A 19349-nucleotide genomic window follows, 5' to 3' on the forward strand; every position below is an offset into this window, starting at 1 on the left:
GCAGGTAGTTACTTGAGGATCAGCTTCATGTTACTGAGGCTTGTTTTTTGAGCAAGTCTAGATTTTATTGTCACGCTAGTTTAGCCCTACTTATGTAAGATGTAGCCTTCCTGGTGTGGAGTTCTCTGTGAGGACACCCCACTATGGCTGGATGGAAGTTAAATGTTTCCCACTCTTGTGCTTGTTTTGGGAATTGTTCAGTGTGCAGCAGTGGCACAGAGGGATCCGTATGCAAATTTCTGGAAATTTTTTCTCTGCATACCTTCTTTCTTGCTGATACTCTGCCCTGAAATTCAAGACACTTGTCCCACTCGATACTAACCCTTGTCTCCTCAAGTCAGCAGGACTGCTTTGCTCCGTTCAAGCTCCTCCTCCTGCAACGAGGTCCAGAGTGCTTAAACCCAGAAAGGCATGACAATGGTAGGGTCACCTTGTTCCACCTGCTTTGTGATCAGTCCTTTGCTGCCAGTTGTCCCATGTCTGAAAAGCTGCTTCACACAACTATTTTCCTAGCTTCTTGAAACACTGATAGCTAACCTTTTTGTAAAGTTTCTAATATATGTATTTGGAGGTATAAATTTCCCATAAGCATTTGCTTTCACAGCATGCCACGAAGTTTTGATATGTTGTATTTTCATTAGAATTCATTTAAAAATATTTTCTAAATTCCACTGTGATTTATAGGTTGACTCAGGGGTCATTAGGGGTATGTTCCTTACATTACGACCATTTGGGAAATTTTTTATCTTTATATAATTGATTTCTGATTTCATACTCTTACAGAATTTTAATCTTTTGAAATTTGTTCTGACCATTTGTGATCAATCATATGGTCAGTTTTGGTAAATGTCCTGGGTATACCTTAAAAGAGTATGTATTCTGAAATGTTTGGATGTAATGTTTTATATTATGTCTTACTCATATGCAGTGTGCCAATACATAGCAAATAGTAGGAGCTCGATCCATATATACATACTTTTTTATAAATTTATTAATTAATTTATTTTTGGCTGTGTTGGGTCTTTTTTCCGGTGCGTGGGCTTCTCATTGCGGTGGCTTCTCTTGTTGCGGAGCACAGGCTTTAGGCGCGCGGGCTTCAGTAGTTGTGGCTCGTGGGCTCTAGAGCGCAGGCTCAATAGTTGTGGCCCATGGGCTTAGTTGCTCTGCGGCATGTGGGATCTTCCCGGACCAGGGCTCGAACCCGTGTCCCCTGCATTGGCAGGTGGATTCTTAGCTACTGCATCACCAGGGAAGCCCTCGATCCATATTAAATAACTCAAAAGTTTATTCCTACTGGTGGCAGTTCCAGACCAAACAAGTGAGGATGATAATGACATCACATGGATGTAGGCAGAGAGAAAATTATTTCTGGTAAAATGTAACTTCAAAAGAGGAACCCCAAGTCAAAATGTGCAGTTTCCCCCCTGCCTCCCCGATTCCAGCCAATATTAATGCCAACCCTTTAGGTTATGGAAATTATTCCAACATTTTTCCTTCCTGTGTTTCTACCAATTTTTCCTTTGTTGGTTGTAAGCTCTGTATCACTAGTCTATGTGACAGTAGAAAACAATATCTTAGGAAAAATTAATGACACTGATTTATAAAGCTAATAGAAATATAAGAAATGATTAATTTTATTTCTCCAAACAATTCATGATTACTTCTGAGATTACATGAGTTTAGAAGATATCTAATATTGCTATCCAATGGTAAAATGTTTCAAGTAGAATAATTTAAAAATTTTCCAAGTTCTAGGGTCACTTTCTATTTCTTGTAAGTGTCACTCAAGGTTAAAACTGTTAACATACAGCTTCTAGGAAATACATTTAACCTTCCTATTTAACCCTTCTGCCAGCCTTGATCTGGACGATGAAATTTTGATGATAGAAAGAAGAGAGAATATGGATTTAGACAAGGCTAACAACACATTCTCTAGGCTTATGAGATGCCTCCTGTGCACTGTCTCCCATCTCTTCCACTTCCGATTCCAGCCGCAGCTTTGGTTAACAGCTCTGGGCAGGTTTCATCCCGCTCTGTGCTGTCAGTGCCTCATCTCAGGGTCGCGTCAAGAATCTAGCTTCCTGTCCTAAAGCTTCTCTGTTGCAGCACATGTGATGCTGTAGTACCAGTGAGGGTCTCCTCAGGGGGCAGTTAATGCCCCATGGGAGCAGCCCTCAGCACACAGGTGATAGCTGCTGAGAGAGAAATCCTTCTTCTTTTCGTCCCTCAGGCAGACTGTTCTGAGCCAAAGTTTGTTAAGAATCCTGGGAAGGCTCTGCACTAAGTAGCCATGAACGCTAGTGGACCACTCAATAACACTACCTTGTTTTGTCTGGACTTTCCCTTTTCCGCCTGTTCACTCCCCTCTGTCTCATTCCTGTTCCCTGGGATCACATTCCCAAATAGAATGTGTCTACCTTTGTTTCAGGCTCTACTTTCAAGAATAACCCAGATTAAGACCGTAGGTAAATAGGTTGTTGGTAGACTAAATAATACAGGAATATAATTTCCCTTGACTCTGCACATGCTATAAGGAAACACTTAAGGGAGCACAGTTCATGGTAAGTTCGATGATTTTCCATCCTTTTCCTTTTTGAAAGTTCATCATCGATCCTGATGCCTGAATGCCTGAAGAAAGAAGTTGGTACAAATTAGCTTGTAATTGAATAGGCAAATTTCTTTGTGATGACAGCTCTAACTGTTTTTTCTTTGTGAGGCAGCCCTCAGCTATTTGATTGGATATTTCAATCTAATAAGGAGAAACCCTCAGTCTACTTAATGAGGTAAAGCTTTTCGTTGCTTTGGAAACAACCATATCACATTTCTTATTGTCTTTGGTAAAAAGCTGGAGCTTTTACTGCTGTAATCCTTTTTGCTAAGACACTCAGACATACCTTAAACACTTAAAAATTACTGGAATACTGTCAGGACTTTCTTATTCATGAAAAACTGAAGAAGTATCTTGAAAGATTTAGAGGTTATTAGGAATAAATTAAGGTTGCCCACATGCCAGCCCTGAGAAAAATGTTATCAGTTATAATTTTTTACTCATTTAAGGTACTGAAGACACTACAGAGAACAAGATTGGTTAAATCCCCCTCCGTCTTCACCAGAACTTATATTCTACTGGTGCGGAAAGTGAGACAGTAAGGAAATTAAATAATTAAAATACATAGCATTGGGCTTCCCTGGTGGTGCAGTGGTTGAGAGTCCGCCTACCGATGCAGGGGACGCGGGTTCGTGCCCCGGTCCGGGAAGATCCCACATGCCGCGGAGCGGCTGGGCCCATGAGCCATGGCCGCTGAGCCTGCGCGTCCGGAGCCTGTGCTCCGCAACGGGAGAGGCCACGGCAGTGTGAGGCCCGCGTACCACAAAAAAACAAAAACAAAAAGAACCCCATAGCATTTCAAATAAAGGCTACATATAAAAATAAATTGGGGATGGGGGAATGAACTCGCAAGTTTTTTGTTTTGTTTAATTTCTAGGTCTCATTGAGAAAATGACGTTTGAACAAAGACTTGAGGAGGAGAAAAGAGTCAGTCATGTGGATGTCTGGGGGAGAACCATTCAGGAAGTGAGAAAAGCCATCCCAAAAGCCCTGAGATGGAAAGATGCCAGTGTGGTTTGCGAGATGTGAGCATTAGAGATGAGGTTAGAAAGGGCATGGGGCAAGGAGGAAAGGAGGCAGTGGCAGATCATGTGAGAGAGGGGTTCTCGATGGATGTAGGGCCATACTATGCACCGAGGGGATATTTTGAAAAACTGGGAGGACATTTTGGTATTACTATGATTGGGGTGGTACTATGGGCTTTAATGGGTAGGCAACATTTATGCGCAAAGTACAGTAATGTTCGGGACAGTTCCACCCAACAGAGTATTTTTCCACATTTGTGTGTCTTTAAAATGCCCTGCTGCGCATTCGTGTAGATGTATGCTAACTTCTAAATTCCATTCATGGTAAGCTAGGTTATTGGGATCCACTCCCCATTGAAAACAAGTAAACGTCCTGGATAAAATATAGTTGATCAATTTTGGAAAGCTTTTGCTAATAATTTTTCAAATATTTTTCTGCCCCAGTCTCTCTCTCCTTGCTTTTCAGGAGTTCAGTTTCATGTATGTTAGGCCATTTGATGCTGTTCCATCAGTCACTGATGCTTTATTTAAAATATTTTTTTCTCAGTGCACTTATATTCGGATGATTTCTAGCAACCTGTCTTCAAGTTTAATGATGCTTTCATGACTGTGTCCAACCTACTGATAACCTATCAAATAATTTCAGATATTATATTTTTCAGCTGTAGGATTTCCATCTCATAAAAAAATATTACCCGTATCTCTCTCGAAATTCTCTACTTCTTCACATATTACATCTTGTTTTAGTAAGATTCCTTAACATGTTTATCATGGCTAAAGACCTTGTCTATTAATTGCAGGATCTGTACTGATTTATGTTTCTATTGATTTATGAGAAAGGTGACACTGCAGGGCAGTGGGAAAAGAATAGTCTTTCAAGAAGAGCACCTGGGTCAGCGGGATAGCTATATGAAAAAAAAATTAACACTTAACTGCACACCATACTCCAAAATCAATCCTACATGGTTAGTAGATTTAAAGATTCAAAGAAAAACATTATGTTTTATTTTTAATTAATTTTTTTTTTTAATTTATGGCATGTGGGATCTTAATTACCTGACTAGGAGTCGAACCCTTGCCCTCTGCAGTGGAAGTGTGGAGTCCTAACCACTGGACCACCAGGGAAGTCCCCCAAACATTATGTTTTTAGATGGTAAAACAGGAGAAGGTCCTTGTAGGCAATGGTTTCTTAGGATAGCAAAGGTACTAACCATAAAAGAAGATTGAAAAGTTAGACTTCAATAAAAATTTAAAATTTACAGTCATTAAAATTTAACAATGAGATGGTTAAAATGCAAGTCACAGATTAGGAAAAGTGTTTGTTTGTTTGCTGTACTCATAAATGAAAATGGACTCACTTTAAATCAAACAGAAAAAGACAACCTCACCAAAAATGGAATAAAGAACCAAAAGGCATTTTACTAAAGGGCATATTCAAAGGACTAATAATTACATGAAAAGGTGCTTTTTTTCATTAGTCATCAAGAAGTGTAAACTGAAACCACACAACCACCAAATGTTGGTGAGGGTGTGGAGCAATGAAAAGTCTCACACGCTGCGGGTGGGAGTGTAAATTTGGACAATTGTTTGGCACTGTCAACTACAGCTAACCATAAACGTAACCTATGTTGGAGCTATTCTACTTTTAGGTATATATCCCAAGAGAAATATGTATCTATGTGATACATATATAGCTTTAGATACACATAATATGCTGATTAGTATAGTAATGTTCACAACAGTATTATTTGCAATAGCTGCAAACCTGGAAATAACATGAATATTCAGGATCAGTGTAAGAGACCAGCCACAAAAGACATATGACTCCATTTTTATGAACTATCTAGAATAGGCAAATCTATAGAGACAAAAAATAGATTAGTGGTTGCTTAGGGCTGGAGAGGATGCAGGGTAGGGGAGTGACAGCTAAAGAATATGGAGTTGTCCTGAGGTGATGAAAATGTTCTAAAACAGACTGTGCCTGTCAATGGTTGCACTTACCTGTGAATATACTAAAGAAACATTAAACTGTACATTTTAAATGGATGAAAATTGTATGGTATAGGAATTATACCTTAATATAGCTGAAATTTAAAAAATAACAGTATAAACGATAAACTGCAGCATATTCACACAATTAAATGCCATACAGCATATAATAAAATACAAACCTGTTACATGCAACAGTGGATGAATCTCAAATGTAATATGGAAAGAAAATACTACAGAATATTTACTGAATAATTCATTTCATGTGAAATTAAAGAAAAGACAAAACTAATCTTTTGATTATGGTTATATTTGGGGAGAAGTTGCCCTTGACTGAGCATGCTCTATTTCTTGATCTGGGTGGCAGCTGCAAGGTTATGTTTGTGTTAGTCTTTGAAAGTTTATTGAACTGTTTATTTACAGTTTCACCACATTTTTGGATTTTGTAATTCAACAAAAGTTTATTAAGAAAAATTTTTTAGAAATCCAGTTCAGTAAGTTGTCCTATTAATATGCATTGAAAAGCTGGACTAGAAGAATACAGAAACATTTTGATAGTTCATTTTTGTGGGTTGGGAGTATGCTGAATTTTAATTTTTGTCCATATGCTTTTCTGTATTTTCCAAATTACCAGAGTGGACATAAATATATTACATCTATCAGTAGAAAAAATGCTATATAAATACAATTGTCTGAGATCTTGTATTGTTTATACTCATTTAATCACAGTGTGAGGACTTTGGTTTTTGCTCCCAGATAGGAAGGGATTGTCATTTTAGAGTGAAGGAGGGTGTGGCTGCTTGTCTGGGGATATCCTGGCAGCCCTCCTGACTGCCAGGAACTCAACGGCCACTCAGCAGAGAAGAGCAGAGGTGCAGGTGTAGGGGCCCAAAAGATGGTAAACTAAGCCTCAGTAGGTGGCGCCCAGTAAGCCCGGTTGGGTCGTGGTCCTCCTGGAACCTGAGTCTTTACTGCAGAACTGTGGTTGGACCAGAGACTTAAGCTCTAGCCTCCGTGCTGGGTAAACTGAAAGACTGTAATCTAATCATAGTAATCCCCATGTTTTTGTAAAGCCCGAAGCTAAGAGCGGTTTTTTTTTCCTTACATTTTTATGAGGTTGTTAAAAAAAAAAAAAGAAAAATAAGCGACAGAGGCGACTGTTCCTGCCCTGCAAATACTAAAATATTTGCTATCTGGCTTTTTACAGAAAAAGTCTGTCAACTCCTTGATTAAGAAACTCTAGGCTGAAAAATTTTAAGGTATTTAAAAATGTTACCTGGGTAAGCTGTTGTTGGCGAGAAGGCCCGTGTGGAATGAGCCTGCCCGGGCATTTTCGGTCAGTGGTCACGAGCTGTAGTACTGCCCAGGCTCGTCAGAAAGTAAGTCAGAATCCACTAAGCAGAGTGTGAAAGCTCACCTCTGGAGAATCCAGCCTGCACGGGAATGGCCAGGCACCAGCGGCCTCACGCAACGTGCTCTTCCTGGCAGAGGGCTCCAAAGGGTAAGCGAAGCTCCGTGCAGCCCGCAGCGGATCGCAGAGGAGGGGGCGGGGTTCAACTGGGAAAGCAGCGTCGTCACTCCTGGAGAAGACAGCGGAGCCCCCTTGGGAGCTTTCTCTTCTCTCCTCTGCTCCAGGCAGCCGAAGTGACTGCGAGGTCTGCCCCACCTCTGTTAACTTTTGGAGAAGCGCCGCGTGGGCGTGGCTGCCACCTAGCGCCTGCGCAGTGGTCGCTCGCAGGGTCCTCCCACCGCGCAGGCTCGGCGGGTCCGTCCGCGCTAGGAGGAGTACGACCCTGCTTCGGTACCCGAGGGAGGAGGAAAGCAGGGCGGAAGGACATGTACAGTGTGTTTTGCTGAACAGTTTGAGAGTGAGTTGTGGACGTCATAACCCTTCACCCTTAAATGTTACCAATATTTGATCTGCGCGGCAGACCATTTCATTTAATTCAGCCTAATATCGCAGTACTGTCCCCTGAGAATAAGGGATTCTTCTACATCAAGGTTTATCAACTGTGGCGCTTTTGATTTTGGCGTGCAGTCTCTTTGTAGTGAGGGGAGTGGGGCTGTCGTGGGCATTGTACAGTGTTCAGTAGCACTCCTGGCCTTCACACGCTGCTGGATGCCAGTCGCACCCGGCCCTCCCCTCCCCAACTTGTGACAACCCAAAATGTTTTCAGACATTATCACGTGGGTGTGGGGAGGGCGGGGCAGAGCAAAATCGCCCCAACTGCGGACTACTGGCCTATAGGATCAGTGCTGTGTCTTTAGGAAATGTATCCCTAGGCTTTTCAGACCTGGGGAGGCGGAATGCAGTAAACGTTGTTACATTACTCTAAGTTAATATATAGTCCATATTAGAATTTCCTCCATTGTCCCCCCACGCCACCCCAAATCCTTGCTTACCCTGTTGTTGTCTGTAGAATAAAAATCCAGGATATAACAAGGATCACGTGTCGATTTTAGTCATAAAGTCTCTTGAGCTTCCTTCAGTTTAGACTACTTCCTCAGCCTTTTTTGCTGATTTTTTTTTTTTTTTCTGGCATTGACTTTTTTGGGAAAGTTCAGACCAGTGGTTTAACAGAATGCCCTTCAATTTGGGTACTCAAATTGGTCCTCGTTGAAAGATTGACGTTGAATTTTTTGGCTTTTCTGGCTGGAATTCCACTTAGGTGATGTTATATCCGATGTTTTCTGTTTCACAGACCTATTTAGCTGTTCTAACAACATTTAATTTTCAAAAGCCCATTTATTTCGCAGTGATTTGAGATACCACTTTTATCACATACATAAATTTCCACATTGTACGTGGCTCTACATCTATATTTACTATTTTTTTCTATTGATCTGATTGTCTACTCAAGTGCTAATATTATACTGTTTTAATTATAGAAACTGTATAATATGTTCTAGTATCTGGTAGAGCTAGGCCTGCCTTATTGCTGTTTTCTTATTTTGATTTCCTGTTTTGGGGGAAATAATCTTGCTTATTTATTTTTTCCATGTAAACTACAGAAACTAGCTGTGTAAAAAACACTTTGAAAATTGGCATTAATTTATGATTTTGCATTATTCAATTGAGGAGCAAGGTTTATTTTTCCTTTTATTCAAGTCACAGTTTTCTATCTTTCAGGAAAGCTTTAAAGTTTTTCTCATACAGGTTTTGCACAGTTCCTATAACATTTACTCCTAGGATATTTTTTCATTTTTGTTGGTAATGTAAATGGGGTCATCTCTTCTATTTTCCCCTATAATCACTTATTGCTTAAACATATGAAGACATCGATTTCTACATGTAATTTTGTATCTCGCTCTCATATTGAATTTCCTATTGCTTCTAGTTTTGCATTGATTCTATTGGCATCTCTATTTATGCTTTTATATAATTGCAGTGATTATTCATTTTAAAGCTCAAATTGCCCATCTTTGGCTTCTGTGTTCATTTGATAACTGCAAATGTCTTGATAGCTTCCTTGCTTTTGGATACTTTAAAGAGTCCCAGTCTCGTATTGGAACAGTCTCATTTACTGCTCCAGACCTAGAATCAGCCATTTCTCAAAGGAGACTTCATTGCTTTCAGTGAAAATGGTATTTGTTGACCACAGTCTGTGCATGTAGGATGTTCATGGCTAAAAGGCTTGTTGTTACTTCTCAGACATTTTAATACAGATCTAGGAAATATGTGGTTTTTCAAAGAAAAATAAATCATAACTTTGTGCTGATACTCCAATTCTAATGAAAGGTTATAGAATTTTTTACTTATTTAATTTTATAGAATCTCTTTTCTGCTGAAAAGCATGGTTCCTAATAATGTTAACATAATTGCTTATTTACTTTTCCCCATAATATATGTTAGTTTCAAAATAACAGAACCAAAGTTATAATGAATTTATAAAAGTGCTAAATGCAGTTTGATACAACTAAGTTTATTTGTTTCAGGTTGTTTTCAAATCTAGGTTGCTTAATTAAAAAGAAAATTAAGTCCAAAGTAGGGAGAAAAAAAAAAACAAGTCTTAAATATTTCTAACTTTTTGAGGATAATGTCTATCTCATTTTCTCTCATTTTTATTGATACAAATATTTAAATCTATGAATCTTTTTCTAAACACTCTTTAGCAGTATCCTGTAAACTCTGATATCATGTTTTCATTATTTGTTTCTAGAAAATTTCATTATCAGTTGTTATTTTTTCCTTGAGTCAAGCTAAGTTTAATAGAAACATTTTAAATTTCAAAGTGGGAAGATTTTCTTATGTTTTGATTGTTATGGATTCATACTTTTATCATCTTGTTGATGGAGAATATTATTTGTACTTTTCTTTATGTAATTTATTGAAGTATAGATGTCTCTGTAATTATGGAATCAATTATTATAAATGGTTTTTGGTACCATTTTTGGTCTTGGACCAAGGGAGGTATACTAAAGTCTGCTATTATTTATGTATTTCTAGTCTCTTTGAGTCTCCCGTAGTTTCTGCTAAATGAAAGAAGCTACTGTGTTATTTGCTGCATATTTTATAAATATTTTATTTTCACTGTGAATTGTAGCATTTAGCATTTGTAAAGTGCTCTTTGACTTGTTAATAGGTTTGGGCCTAAATTCTACTTAGTTGGATTTCAAAATCTCAATTCTTTCTTTGTATTTTCTTGGTATACCTTTGTGCATCCTTTCATTGTTAGCATTTCTGAATTGTTTTAGGTGTGTCTTTGTCTTTTATGTGCAGCAAAGAGTTGGGTTTTGCTTTGGAATCAACTGTTTTGTCCATTTAGTAGGGGGGTTAAGCCCTCTGTTGGTAGATACGTTTGGTTTCAGTAGCTCATCTTTATTATATGTAAGATGTAGCATATAATATTTGATGATGGTAAGTGCTATTGAGGAAGATAAAGGAGGGGGAGGAGAGTAGGAAATGCTAGGGGGGAGTTTTCTATTTTAAGTAAGGGGTCAGGGAGAGCCTCAGCGAGAAAGTGACTTTCGCACAAACTCTTGAAGTAGGTGAAGGAATGAGTCGTTTGGATAAGTGGGCTAAGACTTACCCTGACTGAGAGAACTGCAAGGCCCTGAGGCACAAGATTACTTGGTGTGTTTTCAGAGAACAGCAAGGAGGCTGGTGTGACTGGAGCGCTGTGTGCAGGAGAATAGTAGGAGACAGGCCAGAGGGGATAAAGTCGAGGGTATCAGATAGAGCCCTCAGTCTCAGGGAGGGAAAGGACTATCCCTTGACGAGGAATTTTAGTGCCACATGTTGAAATAATATTACTTCTGCCATTCCACAGTCATAAACTAATAACTCTGTGAGAATGCATTAGTAACTCTGGGAATTCCAGCCTAGGTGGGAGAAAGAAGCCAGTCTTATGGGTTTTATATTTTGGGGTGCAACTCAAATTATGCATGAAATAGTTTAATCTCTGCTGGTTTTGAAGGTTGGATTATGAAACACCTTCCAATGCAGTGGAAATGATCCTTGAATATATTCCTCAAATCTCTGATGTTACAGTTTCTACTTTATATTCTACCCCCAAACTCATCAGATATAGCTTCACAACTGCAGCTTTTTGCTGTTTAGCTGAAGGCGTGAATTTACAGGGGAAAACTTTATTGAAACATAGCAATGAAATGTATCTTGACTAATAAATGTTTAAAAAGCAGAAAAACATTAAAATTCTATACAGAGATGCTTGACCAAAGGCGAGCACACAGTTTTTTGAATTCTTTTAAAAAATATTCAGCTTAAAACAGTTTGTTCTTTTTATAAAGAAATACGTTGTTTTAACAGAAAACTGTATGACAGAGAAGGTAGAATGAAATGAGTGCATCTATGAGGGAAGGGTTAAGGGTGAATTAAGTCTGTAATCCAGGAAAACAATGTTTAAGATTCCAGTGGATGGGAACAGAGAAGGGACAAACTTTCAATACATGCAGGATTACTTCTTCCTTGTCTTTTTGTGTTTCATTTTGCTGCACTTTAATTTTCTTTCCTCTTTTTTTTCCTCCTTCACCTTTTTTTTTTTTTTCTTAAGCTAAACTGTCAGTGAAATGCTGTCTGAATAAGTCACAACTCATAGAAAACTGAACAGTGCATTGTAAAATAGGACAGAAAACAAAAGACTTCATCTGAGAGCTGAGATCATCGCGTTGGGGTACACAGACCCAGTGCAGCAATTCAACAGTGTTTCTTAGAGCCTGAGACAGTTTCCACAATTCTTGGTGTGCTATTGCCCCCTGCTGTTCTTGTGGAAGCACTGACAACAGAAATAGGTTTTCAAAACGTTTCATGTTTTAGTCTAATTTAGCGTGTCATCAGAGAAAATTAGACGAAGCAGTTCAAATATTTAAAACAATAATTTAAGGAATTGTTTTCTAAAAAGCTGAATATCAGAGAAATCCCAAAGCATCTTCCCTACTCCCCAATAGATCAAAAAGAAATGTATGATTCTGTTATTTGGCTAATGAATCTAGTTTCCTTTTTAAGTTGCTGAAGAGAGCAAAGCACAAGGCAATTGAGGTAGCTCGGAGAAAAAGTGGTGAAGTAAGCAGGGAAAATGGAGGGCAAAATGTGCAAAAGGAGGGGGTAATGAGTAATTTACATACAGCGAGGGTAAAGCAGTTCAGTCCTGAACAGATCATTCGCATTCCTCTGAGGGTGTTGGATAGAAACTGTTTTGTCTCCACAGAAGAGGGTGGGTGGGTCATTTGCGAACCTTCAGGTCTTCTGCCTCCTTGTTCTTGGGTTTGGTCATGAAAACTTCTCAGAACCATTATGATGTGAATTGGGGCCCCTGAAGCAGAGTAGAAGCATATAATCCTTGGAGCTAATTTCCTGATTTACTCTGCAATTTCTAAAGAGGTCTGGGCTGTCTACTGGATGAAAGTTAGCCCATGTGCAAATATGTGTGTTTGAGCATAGGAGTTTCATGTTATTTTTTCCAGGTTTCATAACTCTAGCAACCATGGGCTGCTAGTTCCTGCATGCCAGTTCTTCCAGTGGGATTAGGTAATTAGGTGCCAGGATCCCCTCCACTCAGTAAAAGCAATTTAAAAACTAGGGGCCTTGTTTCAGCATTTTGTTTTTGCTTAGACTCTTTCTCCATGAGGAACATGACTAGAGAAGAATCTTTTAATATTTAGAAAATCACATGCATATTTATATACGAAATTACATCCTGTTATGCTAAACCTAGAAATCCAGCCTGAACTACTGTTGAAAGATTTAGTTTTGGCTGTAAATACCACTAAGAATGTCGTTTCTAACTTCTGAAGTCCCCACCTCAAAGGCACGAATGATGAATTCTAAGATAAAAATTTGAGAAAACATTTACATCATTTATTTCAGATAACAATAAGCTGATTCCTTAATACTTGAGGTAGTTACGTTCACAGTGTTGGTTTTAGTGCTTACAGAATTTTGTTTCTCCTGTGTGATATTTTACTGTTTACTTACTCACTTAAATGTGTATTTTCCACTATGGCAGATGTTAAAGATATGGTGAAAAATATGATAGACTCTGCCTTTAAGCTTTTTATAGTAGTTTAGCAAAATGTAGACCAACAGTATGATAATCACATAAGAAGGAGCCAAGAGTAGAAAAATAATTTCCCATTCCTTTTCACTTTATCATTTTATTCCCTTTCATTCCGTTCCATGTCATTCCATTTCTTCTCTTTACTATTTTATTTTATTTGTATTCATTTTGTTTAAATTACAAATCAGGAAAGCTGATTGTCCTTTTAATTTATCTTTGCACAACCCCTAGTACTCCAGCACTTTATACAAAGTTTGCATGTATTTGTAATAAATATCTGCTGAATGAAATACGAGCACTTACTGGTTGCCTTAGTACTATCCTGTGCCTATGTAAACTAGATGCACATTTGGTTTCAACAGAGGAAAAGAGTGAAATTAAGGGGAATTTATCTAGACCTAGATGGAAGTATTAGAAATATATTTTTTGTATTCAAACTCTAAGGGGTAATAAGAAACTTTTTAAATGAGAAAAACTAAACACAAAAATTCCACCATGTAAGTACTTGAATCTTTTTTTTTTAAAACATCTTTATTGGAGTATAATTGCTTTACAATGGTGTGTTAGTTTCTGCTTTATAACAAAGTGATCAGCTATACATATACATATATCCTCATATCCCCTCCCTCTTGAGCCTCCGTCCCACCGTCCCTATTCCACCCCTCTAGGTGGTCACAAAGCACCGAGCTGATCTCCCTGTGCTATGTGGCTGCTTCCCACTAGCTATCTGTTTTACATTTGGTAGTGTATATATGTCCATGCCACTCTCTCACTTCGTCCCAGCTTACCCTTGCCCCTTCCGTGTCCTCAAGTCCATTCTCTACGTCTGCGTCTTTATTCCTGTCCTGCCACTAGGTTCATCAGAACCATTTAAAAAAAAAAATTCCATATATATGTGTGAGCATGCGGTATTTGTTTTTCTCTTTCTGACTTACTTCACTCTGTATGACACACTCTAGGTGACTACAAATAATTCAATTTCATTTCTTCTTATGGCTGAGTAATATTCCATTGTATAGATGTGCCACATCTTCTTTATTCATTCATGGACACTTAGGTTGCTTCCATGTCCTGGCTATTGTAAATAGAGCTGCAATGAACATTGTGGTACATGACTCTTTTTGAATTATGGTTTTCTCAGGGTATATGCCCAGTAGTGGGATTGCTGGGTTGTATGGTAGTTCTATTTTTAGTTTTTTAAGGAACCTCCATACTGTTCTCCATAGTGGCCGTATCAATTTAAGTTCCCACCAACAGTGCAAGAGGGTCCCCTTCTCTCCACGCCCTCTCCAGCATTTATTGTTTGTAGATTTTTTGATGATGGCCATTCTGACTGGTGTGAGGTGATACCTCATTGTAGTTTTGATTTGCATTTCTCTAGTGATTAGTGATGTTGAGCATCCTTTCATGTGTTTGTTGGCAATCTGTATATCTTCTTTTGATAAATGTCTCTTTAGGTCTTCTGCCCATTTTTGGATTGGGTTGTTTGTTTTTTTGATATTGAGCTGCATGAGCTGCTTGTAAATTTTGGAGATTAATCCTTTGTCAGTTGCTTCATTTGCAAATATTTTCTCCCATTCTGAGGGTTGTCTTTTCATCTTGTTTTCGTCTTTTCCTTTGCTGAGCAAAAGCTTTTAAGTTTCATTAGGTCCCATTTGTTTATTTTTGTTTTTATTTCCATTTCTCTAGGAGGTGGGTCAAAAAGGATCTTGCTGTGATTTATGTCATAGAGTGTTCTGCCTATGTTTTCCTCTAAGAGTTTGACAGTGTCTGGCCTTACATTTAGGTCTTTAATCCATTTTGAGTTTATTTTTGTGTATGGTGTTAGGGAGTGTTCTAATTTCATTCTTTTACATGTAGCTGTCCAGTTTTCCCAGCACCACTTACTGAAGAGGCTGTCTCTTCTCCATGGTATATTCTTGCCTCCTTTATCAAAAATAAGGTGACCATATGTGCATGGGTTTATCTCTGGGCTTCTATTCTGTTCCACTGATCTCCCACGTTCCCTTAAATAGAAAAAGGTGCTAAATGTCTCTTCATAGCCTATTTGGCCATAGTTGTCCCACCTACAGTTTTAAAAACAGACTGAACTTGATCTTCTGAAATCCTTCCTTGAACTGCAGCTCATTCTGTTAAAGAAGTCCTGGGAGAGAGGTCCTATTGGTATTGTTGATAGTCCCTAAAAGGTGAGGATGGTAACTGGGATGAAGGCAGCTGGGAGGGGTCTTCAGCAAACGGAGGGCTGTTGGGAAACTGGGCAGAGGCACATCTGGTCAACAAGATACCAGCTCCTTTGATGAGAGCTAGCAGAATGCCACCCATTGCGGCTGACCCAACCATGGCCACTGGTCCATTTCTTGCTGCCAGGATGGCTCCTGTTAAGGCACCACTCGTGATGCAGTTCCAGGGGTCTTCTTTCCCTCTGACGTGAACCATACTGCAGTCAATCATGGAAAACAGACCTCCCCAAACTGCAAAGCTACCTCCCAACTGCAGAGCCCTGGTTCTAATAGCTGTCAGATTCCCTCATAGTCTGTGGTTTACTCCCACCCGAGAATTGCGAAAACCTTTGCTTGAAAGATCCCACCACCTATGGCTCCCATCGTAAAGACCCCATCACAGTCGTCCACATTGCGCCAGGGGCAAGGCTTGTGCCGTATACTCCTCCATCTTGACTCTGCCACTCCTGAATCTCTTTTTAATGATTATCGTAAGTTGCCAAAACATATGAATTTTCAACATTTCTGCCTGTGCGATTCTTATCAGATCTGAGTACATGCAACCTACTGAAGATTTGGTAGAAACCTGAAGATAGGTAGCGAGCAATGATGATGCCTGTTTTTCAAAAGGAAGCTGAAACTTATTTTCTTTTTGAATCAAGAACTAACTTATCAGTGTTTCACTGTACAAAATTCATAGTATATTGGAACATGCTTTTTGCCACCTTAATGGTGTAACCCAAATTGTCTGCTCCTATTTAATTGTTCTACTTAAATTGTATTGAATGCCAGTATCTAAGAAAACTGTCAGCATAAATGGTTCCAGAATTTCATTGGGTTACTGAGAAGTGGATCTTCTCTGCAAGTATACTATGTTATACTATAGAGTATTCTATATATGTAGTTTTCTTATATAGTATCTATATGTAGTTGTCCTATGAAGTTATCTATATCTAGTAATGCAGTATTCCATTAATGTCTAATATTTGAGAACATTTACAATATGAATGGAACTTAATCTAAGAGACATTCAACTAACTTTTTTTTCTTTTTACATTTCAATACTGGATATTAATACTGGATTATTAATAATACTGGATATTAATAAGAAAGATAGTCAAAATAATTATGATCAATATTATGTCAAAAATAATAAATGCTTGGTGTTAGTCTACATACAATTCAGATTTTGGTGTAAAGTTCTTTGGTTGCAAGAAGGAATATTTAGTTTATTTCACTAATAGAAATATCTTCTAACGCTAGATGGCCTCTTGGTATTTCTTCTGCTGTTGATTTTTAGCATCGTTATCTGTGATTACATGAATGGAGTTGAGTGGGGAGGTACTCATCATGTTTATTCCAAATAAGACTATGTAACGGATTGCTATAGTAGTAATGAGGTAGACAGGCAATGCAACTGCCTGATATTTTTGAGGCCAATAGGTTAAGCCTAAGGTGTTCAACCAAGATTCAGGAATAAAAGGCCACATGAGATATAGTGTGCACCAAAATTGGGAGCTTAACAGCAAAGCAAGCCATAGATCGCTCTTTCTGGAAATGGCAAGGGTGACTTTTCCACCACTTTTTCTGTGGCTGTAGACAATCTTGGGCCTGTCTTGCTGGCAGCTCGGCCTCCTGAGTGCCGAGTGCCCTGCAGGAGGAGAAATTGAGGGAAAGGCCAGGGCGTCCCCCGCTGGGGTGCAGGCGCACCACCTTCGTACCGGGCCGGAGGGTGCAAGCTGTAGAGTAGGTTTATGTTCTTCTTTCTTTCCCGTCTCAAGTCCCATGGACTCCACCTAGAAAGTTTGGAACTGTTTTCTGGTAAGTGGTCGTGTGGAAATTAGTATGGAAGAAGCTCACAGGGTTCAACAAATAGTTGACAGGAACTGTAGTTTAAATAGCGTAAAGGCTTCTTTTAATTTTAGTATTTTGTGACTCTTCTTCACATCAGGCATTGCCTAAAAGCATGTTTAAAAAAAAGCGCCAGCTTCTGAGTTTCATATGTGCGGTGGCTTCATGTCTAGTCAATCGTCACAAGGCATTTTATAAGTGCTTCATTGCATATGGTGCTGGGCTAGGTGCTGATGAGGGAGAACAGCACAGACTGTGTTCCATCCTCGAGTTATTTATAATAGAATGTGAGAGGAATAAAAAGAAGTCCGAAAGCACAGAATTAGAAGAAAAAGTAAGGTAGATAGCGTCTTGCTTCTATTTCAGTGAAGTGTCTTTGGGGAGGCTTGGTTAGTATAGGGTGGAGTGGTTGAAACTGTTGAAGGTACAGACCTTCTCAAATTATCCACCAAAAAGTTGGAATTCATGAATATAGATCCCCCTCTGTACAGGAAGCAATCTGCCTGTCTCTGTCCCTATCTCTGTGTTGCTTTGAAACCCAGATCTCTGTCTGGATGGCTGAAAACAATGGAAATTATTAGAGCTCCTCATAATTGATCACTCTTGCCAAAGCCATATTGATAGATATGGTTGGGATTTAGGACAAAAACAATAGCCCACATGACTTGGAAAATGAAAATAAATGTGCTGCTGAGATGCTGAAAATATATCATTAAATAGCCTAAGAGGTATAGGAAATAATTTATGTATGTTTTAGGCTGGTCAGTATGAGGTTTGTATTTTAGATGGTCTCTTCTCTCAATTCAAATTGCCTTAGGCTTCTGGCTTTTTAAAAATATTTTGTATTCATGAACACTTCTTTTATAATTGATGGGGATGTTTGCTTATGGCCCAACTCTAATTTGTAAGCTGGAAAGTTCATTTATTTATTCATTCCACATCTATTATGTATTTACTGTGTGCCAGATATGATGATAGTGATTGGGCTTTACGTTAATTATAAAGCATACTTAAAACTTTGTGAGCTCTATTTACCTAAATTCCAAGAAATCATGTTCAGAGAACAAATCAAGGCAAGAACAAGTGGGTCTGTTACATTTTGTCTAGATCTCTATTGTAGCGGTTGTCACACTTTCCTTTTTTACATTAATTTTGCCTGCTGGAATGAGAGCAGAGCATGGTCTGGATTTGATCATCATTGTGTTCTCAGCCTCTGACACAAAACGTGAAACATAATAGAGACCCAACAAGGGAGGTTTGGATGAATTTAAAGCACCACATACACAAACATAACATTGTTCTTTCTGAAGACATTTTTATTTTCACTGGGTGTCAAGGCCGTTTCACACTGGAATATCTTCCTCTAGGAAGAAGCAACATCTTTTCGTAAAAACCCTTGTTATCTAAATATCTTTCTTCCAGAATTAGACTGAACATTGATCTGAAGCACTTTGGCTTGACTTTGATCTGAAGCACTAAGATTCCCTCTTAGTGGAATCTGATTAAAATCATTTTTGTTATAATTAAGGTCTTCAGGTTCCAAGTGAGTATTTGCTCGACATTTATGAGAACAGTTACTTTATATTAATCAATAATATTTTTCAATTTGCCTGGTAGGTAAAAATCAGGCTTTAGAGAAGCAGTTCTTATTTGGGAGATGCTGACGATGAGCTTTCTGAGGAACCCTTCTCGTTCATCTAGCATTTGTTGCTTTCTGTGTTTTCAGTGGGTTTATGTCCACCTAAATACATTTCAGAAGTGCTTTGAGTATGAAACAGTGCAGAAAGGAGACAGCAATCATATGCCGCCAGAGGATTATGTAATTCACACGAAATTCTTGATGATTCCCATTTAGGGTGGGAGTTAATGGTAGTACTTCGGAGTAAAATCCCTGATGCTACGTTTCTTAGATCTCATATGGGTCTGATGGGATTGTCACTTACCATTGAGTAAATTGTGCACTGTACAAAGAAACTGATCTAAGGTGCACACTGTTTATATCATAGACTTATCAATTTGAATATTTATTGAGACAATTTTATGGCAGAGGGCAGTCAAGTTTCTTGTTCAGATAAAATTAGTATATTATGATACATTTTCTGGCAAATGGAAGTAAAATGTCTTGAGGAAGAGGTACCTT

At 38.6% G+C, this 19349-nt stretch overlaps 1 protein-coding gene, 1 long non-coding RNA gene and 2 pseudogenes across 3 annotated transcripts in view; 1 reads left to right on the forward strand and 3 right to left on the reverse strand.

The window, feature by feature from the left end:
* Positions 1 to 1616: 1616 nt before the first annotated feature.
* LOC109547937 (uncharacterized) lies at positions 1617 to 7278 on the reverse strand. Its single transcript, XR_002173944.3, has 2 exons — positions 6899 to 7278; positions 1617 to 2628 (listed from the first exon to the last, which is right to left on the reverse strand). It is a non-coding gene; the product is annotated as an uncharacterized lncRNA (long non-coding RNA).
* A 92-nt stretch (positions 7279 to 7370) lies between these two features.
* The window catches only part of LOC109547760 (zinc finger MYM-type protein 6-like), an 834957-nt gene continuing 822978 nt past the window's right edge, over positions 7371 to 19349 (forward strand). For both annotated transcript variants that reach the window (XM_073804273.1, XM_073804272.1), the window contains exon 1: positions 7371 to 7490. The gene's annotated coding sequence lies outside the window, so the exon portion shown is untranslated. The remainder of the gene's footprint in view (positions 7491 to 19349) is intronic.
* On the reverse strand, positions 15297 to 16056 carry LOC101323857 (mitochondrial import inner membrane translocase subunit Tim17-A pseudogene; annotated as a pseudogene).
* On the reverse strand, positions 16541 to 17145 carry LOC101324152 (phosphatidylinositol N-acetylglucosaminyltransferase subunit P pseudogene; annotated as a pseudogene).

Source organism: Tursiops truncatus, chromosome 4 (genome assembly GCF_011762595.2).
Source record: "Tursiops truncatus isolate mTurTru1 chromosome 4, mTurTru1.mat.Y, whole genome shotgun sequence".
NCBI classification, from domain to species: Eukaryota; Metazoa; Chordata; class Mammalia; order Artiodactyla; family Delphinidae; genus Tursiops; species Tursiops truncatus.